General features: G+C 44.0%; 1 protein-coding gene across 1 annotated transcript in view; it reads right to left on the minus strand.

The window, feature by feature from the left end:
- Positions 1-264: 264 nt before the first annotated feature.
- Positions 265-12,395, minus strand: part of nol8 (nucleolar protein 8) — a 63,706-nt gene continuing 51,575 nt past the window's right edge. The window contains exon 19 of the mRNA XM_078209756.1: positions 265-1,084. The gene's annotated coding sequence lies outside the window, so the exon portion shown is untranslated. The remainder of the gene's footprint in view (positions 1,085-12,395) is intronic.

The raw sequence follows: 12,395 nt of genomic DNA on the forward strand, positions 1-12,395 counted from the left end.
GAGGCTCTAAATGTTTAATTCTCCAGGCCGCAAATTGAATATAAAGAAATTAAATTGAAGAAAGTTGCTTAGTGATTCTTGACAGGGGGGAAAACAAAATGTCTGATGAAGGGGGAGGGTTGGGGGGGGGGGGGGGGGGGGAGGGTAGGCGGTGTGCAGAAATAAGGGTCCTAGAAACAGGAAAACCAGGATCCATGATTTCCCTCCTGGGTCCTGCAGGCAAATACAGTAATAAAGAAATAAGAGGTGCTTGGAGCAAAGGTAATGCAATAATCATAAGGAACTTTAATTTTGCATAGATTATACAAATATGCAAATCAAATTGGCAGGAGTTGTATAGAGTTAAAATCAGGATTCCATTTGAAACTGTTTCTGGAACAATATATCGTAAAGCCAAGCAGTGAACAGGCCACAATATTTCTTGATCTTGTCGAGTATAAGAAAAGGTAATCTCACAGTAAGGGACCTTCTGGAGATTCAATAATAACATGAGAATGATGCGCATAAGTCCAAAACTGGTGTCCCAATCCCTGAAGAGACCGATATCTTTTTGAAAAAAGATTTTAATTCCCAGTGACTGTCAGGATCATACAAGATTTCATATTTTAAGGCTTTTAATGGAACAAACACACTAAATTCAATACTTGATTTGATTTATTATTGCCACATGTATGAACATACAGTGAAAAGTATTGTTTCTTGCGTGCTATACAGACAAAACATACCGTTCATAGAGAAGGAAATGAAAGAGTGCAGAATGTCATGTTACAGTCATAGCTAGAGTGTAGAGAAAGTTTAACTTAAGGCAAGATAAGTCCATTCAAAAGTCTGGCAGCAGCAGGGAAGAAGCTATTCTTGAGTTGGTTGGTACGTGACCTCAGACTTTTGTATCTTTTTCTTGAAAGAAGTGGAAGAGAGAATGTCCGGGGTGCATGGGGTCCTTAATTATGCTGGCTGCTTTGCCGAAGCAGCGGGAAGTGTAGACAGTCAATGGATGGGAGGCTGGTTTGCGTGATGGACTGTGCTACATTCACGACCTTTTGTAGTTCCTTGCGGTCTTGGGCAGAGCAGGAGCCATACCAAGCTGTGATACAATCAGAAAGAATGCTTTCTATGGTGCATCTGTAAAAGTTGGTGAGAGTCGTAGCTGACACGACAAATTTCCTTAGTCTTCTGAGAAAGTGACTAAACATTACTTCGTAGGCAACAAAGACATCATCCCAAAGACATACACCCTTCATCAGACAAGGTATTCCTTATTTGTTTCTTAACAGGACCAATAACACCACACCATGTTTATACATTACACTTGTGATGGTACTGTACCTTTAAGAAATGTATTTTAATCATGTTTCTCTGCAGGACTTTGTCGGCATTCAAATTCTTCCACGGTCTCACAAATTTCCATCACCCCATGATTGGTGGCTGTACCTTTACTTGTCTGGGCCCCGAATTCTTAAGTTCCTTCATTAACTTCTCTGTCTCCCAATCCCTCTTTGAAATCTACCTCTTTAAGCAAACTTCTGGTCACCTGCATCAATATCACTTTTCGTGTCTGTGGACCCGATTTTACTATCAACTTCGGGCGTGAAAACTTGGTAAAGTCGGGCGTGAGGCGAGTAGTGCGATCCACACCGGCCTCCGTGCCAGTTCCCTCTTTACTACGGGCCGAAAATGGTTATAATCGGGACTGCACCCAAAACGGGTGCGATGGCCATTTAAATGCATTTGTATGCATTTAAATTGACTTAATGGGCTGCATGCCCAACTTTACCGGCACTTCCCCCTTTACCATCATGTTCGTCCATCCAGAATTGGCGAGAAACAGATATGCTCCATGGAAGTCCGATTCGGGTGCTCCACTTAGTGAGGAGGTAGGTGCCTAGAGTCTAATGGCTCTCTGCTTGAGATCTGTGGCCGGGGGTGGGGGGGAGGGGCGGTGAGGGTGGGGGGGGGGGGGGAAGGTAGGCCTGCTGCCACTCTGCCTGAGATTGGGGGGGGCGAAAGGAGGTCCGCTGCCACTCTGTCTGAGATCAGTGGAGGGGAAGGGGGGGTCCACTGCCACTCTGCCTGAGATCAGTGGGGGGAAGGTGGAGGGTGGGGCCCACAATTGGTCTGGGTGCCAGGGGGGGTGGGGGGGATGAGGGGGTCAATAACGTTGGGGGGGGGTGATGCAATGTCTGTGGGGGTCAGGGGGAGGCATTATCCAGCCTGGGAGGAATTTGAAGGGGGAGCAGCATTCTATCATTTTTTTTTCAGCGTATGAGCAGTTGGATGCGCTGATCGGAGCTGCAGGGTTTCAGGTGTGTTAAGCCCCGCCCACAGGCTTCTGCAGCACGATTCAGAATCGCTGATATTTTTGCAGGCAGAGTATGCATGGGGGCACCTGAGAACAGGTTAAAAGTCGAATCTGAAACACACCCAGTTTCAAGTCCGCTCAGCACTTAGAATCAAAATGGTAAAATAGGGCTGTGTGTGTCAAATTTGTTTGGCAATGCACCTTGCAATGTTTTACCATGTTAATGGTGCCATTTAAATGTATGTTATAGTAGTAAATATCTTTTATAGCCCTTCTACTATTTGTTAAATCTCTTGTTTTGCTGTAATGGAAAAAATAGAGACTGTATTATCTATACTCAAATCCAAATCATGTATCTAAACCAGGAGACAAAATACTGAGGGGTTTTATCTCATGGGATGTTGGCGTTGCTAGCAAAACCAGGATTTATTGCCCATCTTTAATTGCCCTTAAGAGTGTGGCATTTGCCCCCTTCTTAAACTGCTGGTGTCCATCTGGTTCTGGTACTTGCCACAGTGCTATGAGGGAATCCCAGAATTTTGATCCAGCAACAGTGAAAGCATGGTGATATAATTCCGTGCCTAAGCAATCTTCCGCCCACAGTAAGCACCAAAACAATGCAACTCCTCTCCTTATATATCCCTTTTCCCTTTAGTCTCCTGATTTCATTGTACTCAGCACCTCTTTGAACTCAACTTTTCCAAAATATAAAAAGCTTTCATGTTTTGCTATAACTCTAACCCTCACTTTTCAGTCAAAAAAATTAATAGCCTTCCTTTTTTTACTCATGAAACTGTAATAAAAGCCTTTTATTCCACTTTGAAATTTAACAGCTAAAAAATGCAGATCCCTATGTATCTCCAAATTCAATTATTTTAAACTTAGCCTATTATCAATCACCCCACCAGGAAAATCCCAATTCTAATGCATGCATCTAGTACCTTTACTTTTTCATGCCTTAAACCTAAAGTTAAAAAAATTAAAGTTTGTTTATTAGTCACAAGTAAGGCTTACACTAACACTGCAATGAAATTACTGTGAAGTTACTGTGTAAACCTCCCAACTTGACTCCAGTAACCTTTCCACAGCTTAATTAAATCATTTACACATATTTCTTCACAGATTAACACAATGTTCCCCCAAAATATTCAAATAAAACATCAATTCTCGCACTGTAAATAAATAGGCACTACATCTACGCCATTTTTTTGGTAGGTAACGTGTTGGAACTTGCAGTCAGACTAAGTACAGTTGGTGAAGAGAAGGAAGAGACCATTACTGAACTGTCAGCTGTGTCAGCTTTTTTTTTAAAAGGCAAGTTTTCCGGACTGACAATTGGTGCAAAAGGAAATGGAAAACTGAATTGAAAACTGATTTATTTTGAAACCCTGATTGTTAAAATTTGAAAAAATACAAGTTAGCGCAAATATTTGATTACTTAGAATAATTAAACTAAATGTTTACGATACAGTAGAGGTAAAGTGTGGAAGACGTGATATCTCGGTTGTACGCTGCTGTACAGTACAGTCGAGACAGTACATCCTCAAGCCCCTCCTTACAGCCCCCGCCCCCCCCCCCCCCTTTGCCCAAGCGTTGTACCCTGCATTGTAAACAATGGGAAAAAAACATCTACGAGTCACGTATGCGATGATCAGCCGCACAAGTCAGAACAACCATCAGCCCAAATGGCAACAAAAAAAAATTGTCTTGGGACACATTCCGTCCCAGTGATCATTCATTTTATGTTGACAGCACCAGATTTAATAAAAAAATGGGTTGGTAACAAAGCCTAAAGGCTATGCTCGAGGCAGGGCAAGGGCACCTCGAACTGACCGAAAGAAATGCAACTTTGCAACGTAGCAGTGATCAACAGTGCAAGTGTTTGTTTAAGCTGTTGGTCAGGTGACGCAAGATTGACATTGCAAGAGTAAATTACAAATTTAGGCGAAGTTAATTTTGCACCAGTTTGTTGGCGACTGAACATCAACCTAAACGTTGTAGGATTAAAGATGTGTGGGATTTGGCGTTGTTTTTCTTTTAAACAGAACCCTCATTGTCTTTATTTCACTCCCCACACCCTCCCTCCCCCTAATATCCCCCTTCCAGTTGTGTACGTCCAATTAGAGGATAGTCCAGGGTTTTTTTTACCCCAGGTTAGCAATTGCTATTGGTTATTATGATCATGTGATGTCGAGCCTCGCATTCGAAAGTGGAATGTTGATACATAGCAGTTTTGGTAACACAGAATATCATTTTGTAGAAAGCAGAGGGAGAGTGAGGTGGTGTTGTCATTAACGATTCTGCCCCACTCCTCCCTCTTTTAGCTCAGTTTGGAACCAAATCTCAGAGATCTATCAATACTGATTTAAGTTTTGCTGCAGAATCTCCCAGGGATAAAACAATCAAACGGCGTTAAAGCTTAAAGCTGTTCCCGGTACACCCAAACCCGGGCATGCACTATAATAAGCGCTGGGGAAAGAAAAAGTTAAAGAGAATAGTGAAAAGGTAGAGGGAGAGAAGTGCTTGCGGGCACTTTTGTAACCGTAATCGTTCAAGGAGTAACGTTATTCCTTTACACCGAAGAATTGGGAAGCCGAAGGGAATGTGAGAGAAGGTAAGCACGCCCAGAAGAATTAAGAATGTCACACAGTAACAGAGGCGTTGTCCACTGGGGAGCCAGTAAAGAGAGATCCGATTGCAAAGACTGTCCGAAGAGCAGACCCGATTCGAAACGGGTCAGTCATCGCTGGCACAGGCGTGGAAGGGCAGAGTGTGGCAGAACAGGCAGGGAATTAGGCCGTGGCCACCAGCACCCGTCGACCGTACCCCAAGCGGTGAGATTACGCCCAGTTAACGTCCGCGGCAATCGGGCACCAGGCATGAGGGCGCCTAGAAATACTAACCAGTTCCTGATGCACGAGAAATACCAACTGATGCATATGAGGTCCGACTCGACCGGGAGTGACAGTGGCTCTGAGATCGAGCTAGACATGGACATAGACTCGTATCTGGGTGTGTTAGAGAACGCCCGAGGTGCCTTGGACTGCACCATGTCTTCCTTGTGTGATGATAACCTGTTACGCTTCAGATTTTTTGAGCAAATAGACCAAGATCAGAGTATGCAGTATTTTCCGTCAGAGGACGACGTGGTGAAAAGCGAACGTTTTATGCGACGAGACTTTGCTGCATTCTGCAGCACGTTTGATATAGATTAATTTCAATATTGTAATGAAGTTTTTGAGGTGAGCTGCTCATTGATGGGGGCAGGGAGAATGTGTTATAATGTAGACCAATCAGGGTCGCCTGTGGGTAACCCCCCACGAACTGTTTTAATGTTCGATAAATATTTTGCCAATAAAACTATTTCGCTTACTTTTTTCAATGAGTGGTTATTTTATTGAATACTGGATACATTCAACAACACCATTTCAGGAATAAGGTCCCTGTAGTTTAATGAGTGGTTTTTTAACTCCGGGTTTTGAATGGTGAACTTTATCAGCTCCACTCCCCATCTTCATATCATTAAGTAAATTGGACGTCTTGCGGGCAGAATGTTTGAATTATTTTTAAGACAGCGAAAGCCTATTCTTGCCAAATTCTTACGAGAAGCCTCCAGTTCAGTGACTAGAATTAGTATTGGGGGGGGGGGGCGGGGGCAGTATGGACGCCTCAGCCTCGCACTTAATCTGACAGACATTTTACTTGAAGGCTCCATTTCAAGGTTTGTGGTTTAGTGGCAGTGACTGTCATATCAAGCTCTGACGAGGCCCATTTAGGTAGAAATTTCATACTTCTCTACAATATAATTTGCATTAGCAAGAAAAATACTATATTTTCCTTTCAGATAGAAATCCTATAAAATGAAACACCACAGTAACTTTTGCTAGCAAGTTGGGCGTTACTTGTCAAAACAAGTCAGCACAAGACCTGCAGTATGTATGCAGAAATTGCTTCTAAGCACTAATATGTGAAACACACAGTTTTCTCCCATCGATAGTAGCAGTATAGCTTGAAATTTTTATTATAGAATCGACAGTTAGGTGAGATTTAATTACAAGGCAGAATAACAATGCACCATTTCAAAACAGTACCATAGATTATAATGCCTTTCCATGTTATTTCCCCCAAAGTACATGACTTGAACATTTATTCACACGTGGTTTTCATGCTGCTGAACTACGAAGTTGTATCATTCGCAAACTTCAGAACTATACTCACTGGTTACGTCTAGTCGTTTATACATATGAAAAACAATCGTCCTAATACCAACTCGCGGGGCCCTTCTGTATACTTCTGTCCACTCAAAGTATCTATTTACCTGAACTCCTCCTCCCTTAGCCACTTGTTTACCCAAGCTACCGCCATCCCTTTATTACCTTGTGCTTTTATTTTCCAAATAAGACTGTCGTATGAGGTACTTTACCAAATGTATTCTGAAAATCCACATATGCAGTCTTTGTTATTTCATCAAAAAATCAATCATTGTTTAAGCATTATTTGCCTTTAAGAAATCCATGCCCTATTAATCCATAACATGATGCTAATGAAACTTAAGTGCTTCCATTTCAACCTCCCTGTACATTTTTACTCCAAGTATGAGACTTGGTTCAATTGTAGCACTCTTGCCCCGGAGTCATTGTTACAAGGCAGCACATAACACCTTGGCCAAAACATGCCTTTGGATAAGGTGTTTAAACCATGGCCCAATCTGCCTTCACACAAATATACAAGATCCCACATGGCTAAGTGAAGAACTGTAGAGTTCTTCCACAGTCCAGGCCAAAAATAAATCTCTTTAGGCAGTGGGATTTCACTTTGTACAACTTTTTATTTGTTTAAGAGGTTCAAGTATTATTGGTAAGGCCAGCATTTATTTCCAATTGCCTGTGAGAAGGTCATGATAAGTCACCATATGGTGTAGGTATACCCACAGTGCTGGAGAGTTGCAAGTTTTAGATTCAGTGACAGTGAAGCACCAGCAATATCATTCCAAGCTAGGATGGTCTTTGGCCTGGAGATGGTGACGTCTCAGTGAGTCTGCTGCCCTTGGCCTTCCAAGTGGCCCTTCTAGGGTTTGAAGGGCACGGTCAACAGAGGCTTGATGAGTTGCTGCAGTGCACCTCGTACAAGCTGCCACGGTGTAGAGGGAATGAATTTTTAAGGCGGTGGGTGGGATGCTGATCAAGCCCTTTGCTTCATCAGAGCAACAAATGCTAGCCTTGCCCAGGATGCCCACATCCCACAAAAGAATTTTTAAAAATCATCCAGCCACAAGTAGAGTATTCAATCACATCCCTGACTTGTACTTCACGAGGTGGACAGATTTGGGAGAATCAGGAGGTGAGTTATACTTTAAAGAACTCCCAGACTCTGACCTGATCATACATTTACATAGCTGGTCCAATTAAGCCTGTAATCAATCGTAATGCCCAGCATGTTCAGGGTGAGAGTTTCAGCACTGGTAATGCTGTCAAGTGTCACGGGGAAATGATTAGATTCTCTCTTGTTGGAGATGATGAACTTCTGAGGAGTGGTAGTTGGATTACCAGTTAACTCCTTTTTACCTCCACTATAATGCAGCTGTACATTTTGCACCCAACCTTATGATTCAGGCAGTGAGAAACCTACATTGCAGAGGGTTCCAGAGGCCTTTTATTGAATGCAGGAGAATTGGGGATAAGGAAGCCACCTTATTTATGGTATTAGCTGCTGTAAAGCAAGTAAGTTTAAAGGTCCCAGCTATTTTGAGGATCCAGGTAGAAGGTAAGTGGGTGGGATGGGGGAGTGGAGGTTAGGACATTGTACGAGGGTAGGTCATTACTATAGTTATTCAGGAGTTACAAGTTGTTTAATTCTTCTAACTTTTCCTGGTAACTATTCTGCTAAGAAAATTAGAATCATCTGAAGTCTGATTTAGCTTGGGAGCACTGCATGGTTCTCAGTGCAGGGTAACTGCCCTGAACACCCCACAATCAATTGCCATGCAGTCCTTGTGTGGGGAATTCCAGGGTCCCCCAGTGCAAATTCTGGGATACCGCCTGGGTCAGATTCTCTGGAGATCAGCAGTTATGGGCCATCCATTTAGGGTGAGAGATTTAAGTCCGAAAAAAAGTATTTTAAACTTAAATAAAGACAATACAAAGATATGAAGAATGCATTGGGAAAATTGATTAAAAGATAGAACAGCAGATATAGCAGACATTGAGATATTTCATTTATCTGAGGAAGGATGTCCTTGCTATAGAGGGAGTACAGCGAAGGTTTACCAGGCTGATTCCTGGGATGGCAGGTCTGTCACCTGAGGAGAGACTAAATCGGTTAGGATTACATTGACTGGAGTTTAGAAGAGTGAGAGTGGATATCATAGAAACTAGTAAAATGTTAACAGGGTTAGACTGCCAGACTGCAACGCTGGGCCTTGAGGCACGCTACACTGCCTGGATTTCACCCGACCTAAGTCAGATAAAGTGAGACAGACATGGATGAAATTTCATGCAACTAATTGGACACTGAGTGGCAATCCCACTTTCTTGGAAACAATTGTTTGTGCGCATAGAAACATAAAAAATAGGGGTAGGAGGTGGCCTTTGTAGTTTGTACCCATATGGAAGGCCCAGTGTTGCAGTGTGGCAGAATCAGATTGAAGGAGAACATTCCCCCCTTTTTATGGCACAGGCTGCTGTGAACCAGGTTGGTTTAAATGTCCATTGAAATGACAGGCCATGGAACAGGTAAGGATCTAAGGTAAGTGAATAGGATTTGGGACATCAGATGTGTGTGGGGGGGGAGGGGGGGGTGCAAATACGGAGGGGCTCAAACATCCGGGAAGCACGGTGGGGAGGGCATCATATGGAGTCAACATTCAGACCTAGGGTGATAAATGGCAAGTAACATTTGCACCACCCAAGTAAAAGGTAATGACCATCAGCAACAAAAGAGAATCTAACCATCTCCTTTTGACATTCAATGGCATTATCTTTGCTGAATCAACATCCATGGGGCACCATTGACCAAAAACGTAACTGGATCAATCATATAAAACTGTGGCCAGAAGAGCAGATCAGAGACTGAGAGCAGAGACCAGGAATTTTGCAACAAATAACTCACCCCCTTACTCCCCAAAATCTATCCACCATCCACAAGGCACAAGTCAGGAGTGTAATGGAATATTCTCCTCTTGCCTGGATGAGTGCAGCTCCAACAACATAGAAGAAGCCCAACATTATATAGGATTTGATCTGTTCTGAAAAAGAATAATCTAGACTTGTAACACTGGCTCTATTCTCTCACAGTAAGAAGTCTAACAACACCAGGTTAAAGTCCAACAGGTTTATTTGGTACCAAATGCCACTAGCTTTCAGAGCGCTGCCCCTTCCCCACCTGACGAAGGGGCAGCGCTCCAAAAGCTAGTGGCATTTGCTACCAAATAAACCTGTTGGACTTTAACCTGGTGTTGTTAGACTTCTTACTGTGTTTACCCCAGTCCAACGCCGGCATCGCCACATCATGTCTATTCTCTCACCACAGATGTTGTCAGACCTGCTGAGATTTTCCAGCATTTTCTGTTTTTGTTTCAGATTCCAGCATCTGCAGTATTTTGCTTTTATCATATAGGATTTGATGGGCATCCCATTCACTACCGTAAGCATTCACTTCCTCCACCATTGCTGCACAATGGCAGCAGTGTGCACAATGTAGAAGATGCACTGCTGCAGCTCATGAAAGCCCTTTCATGAGAATCTTCCAAACCAGCAACCTCTGCCACCTAACAAGGAAAGTGTACGCATGGGAACACCATCACTTGTAAGTTCCCCTCCAAGTCACACACCATCTTGACTTGGAATTATATCACTGTTCCTTCACTACTGCTGGGTCAAAATCCTGGAACTCCCTTCCTAACAGCACTATGGGTGTACCTACTTGCAGCAGTTCAAGAAGACAGCTCATCAACACTTTCTCCAGGGCAATGAGCAATAAATCATACAATACCTACAATGCAGTTCGGCCTATCAAGTCCACACTGACTCTGTGAACCAGGTTGGTTTAAATATCCATTGAAATGACAGGCCATGGAACAGGTAAGGATCTAAGGTAAGTGAATTGGATTTGGGACATCAGATGTGTGGGGGAGGGGAGGGGTGCAAATACGGAGGGGCTCAAACATCCGGGAAGCACGGTGGGGAGGGCATCAGTTGGGGGGGGGTTTAAACTAGTATAGTAAGAAGTCTCACAACACCAGGTTAAAGTCCAACAGGTTTATTTGGTAGCAAATACCAAAGCTTTCGGAGCTTGCTGCTCCTTCGTCAGATGGAGTGGTCTCTGTTCTCTCATTTAAACTAGTATGGCAGGGGGGTGGGGATCAAAATATTAGGTCTACAAGTGTAGAGGCTGGGGACGAGCTTGGGACTGGGAGAAGGCTGGTAAAGAAGAAGAGCACTCTGGGGGAGGATGACCTCACTGGGCCTGGAGGTCTGGAGTGCTTATACTTCAATGCAAGGAGCGTAGCAGGTAAGACAGACGAACTTAGGGCCTTAATGCTCACAAGGAATTTGGATGTGGTTGCGGTGACAGAGACTTGGTTGAAAGAGGGACAGGACTGGCAGCTGAATATTCCGGGGTACAAGTGTTTTAGGCGAGACAGAGGAGGGGCCAAAAGAGGTGGGGGAGTAACAGTATTAGTTGGAGAGCATATTACAGCGGTGCAGAGGGAGGACAATTCAGAGGGGTCGTGTAACGAGTCACTCTGGGTGGAGCTTAGAAACAGGAAGGGCGCAGTCACTATGTTGGGGGTATACTACAGGCCCCCCAACAGCCCAAAGGAAGTGGAAGAACGGATATGTCAGGAGATACTGGATAGGTGCAGGAAAAATAGGGTTGTTGTCGGGGAGACTTCAATTTCCCTGGTATAGACTGGAAATCGCTGAGAGCTGGGACTATGAATGGGGAGGAATTTGTAAAATGCGTACAGGAGGGTTCTTTGGAACAATATGTAGATAGCCCGACTAGAGAGGGGGCTATACTGGACCTAGTACTGGGGAATGAGCCCGGTCAGGTCTTCAAAGTTTCGGTAGGGGAACATGTAGCAAATAGTGACCACAATTCTGTTAGCTTTAGGATAGTGATGGAAAAGGATGAGTGGTGTCCCAAGGGTAAGGTGTTGGATTGGGGGAAGGCTAACTTTAGTGGGATTAGGCAGAAATTGGCAGCTCTTGATTGGGAGAGGCTGTTTGAGGGTAAATCCACATCTGGCATGTGGGACTCTTTTAAGGAACAGTTGTTAGGGCTGCAGGACAGGCATGGGAAGGGTAGGATTCGAGAACCGTGGATAACCAGGAAAATTGAGGGACTGGTCAAAAAGAAAAGAGAGGCGTATATTAGGTCCAGGCAGCTAAAAACGGAGGGAGCTCTGGAGGAGTACAAAGGAAGTAGGAAAGAACTCAAACGGGCAATTAGAAGGGCAAAAAGGGGTCATGAAATGTCCTTGGCAGACAGGATTAAGGAGAATCCCAAGGCATTTTATTCATACGTTAGGAACAAAAGGATTGTCAGGGAACAAATCGGACCCCTCAGGGACAAAAGTGGGGAATTATGCTTGGAGCCCAAAGAAGTAGGGGAGATCCTAAATGAATACTTTGCGTCAGTATTCACAAAGGAGAGGGATGTGTTGACTGGGAGTGTCTCGGAGGGGAATGTTGAACCGTTGGAGAAAATCTCCATTACAAGGGAGGAAGTGTTAGATTTGTTAGAGAATATAAAGACTGACAAATCCCCAGGGCCAGATGGAATCTATCCAAGGCTGCTCAGGGAGACGAGAGATGAAATCGCTGGGCCTCTGACGCAAATCTTTGTCTCGTCACTGGACGCAGGTGAGGTCCCAGAGGATTGGAGGATAGCTAATGTGGTCCCGTTATTTAAGAAGGGTAGGAAGGATAACCCGGGTGATTATAGGCCGGTGAGCTTGACGTCCGTGGTGGGGAAGTTGTTGGAGAGGATTCTTAGAGATAGGATGTATGCGCATTTAGAAAGGGATAAACTCATTAACGATAGTCAGCATGGTTTTGTGAGAGGGAGGTCATGCCTCACTTAACTGGTGGAG

Source organism: Mustelus asterias, chromosome 3 (assembly GCF_964213995.1).
Source record: "Mustelus asterias chromosome 3, sMusAst1.hap1.1, whole genome shotgun sequence".
In the NCBI taxonomy this organism is placed as follows: domain Eukaryota; kingdom Metazoa; phylum Chordata; class Chondrichthyes; order Carcharhiniformes; family Triakidae; genus Mustelus; species Mustelus asterias.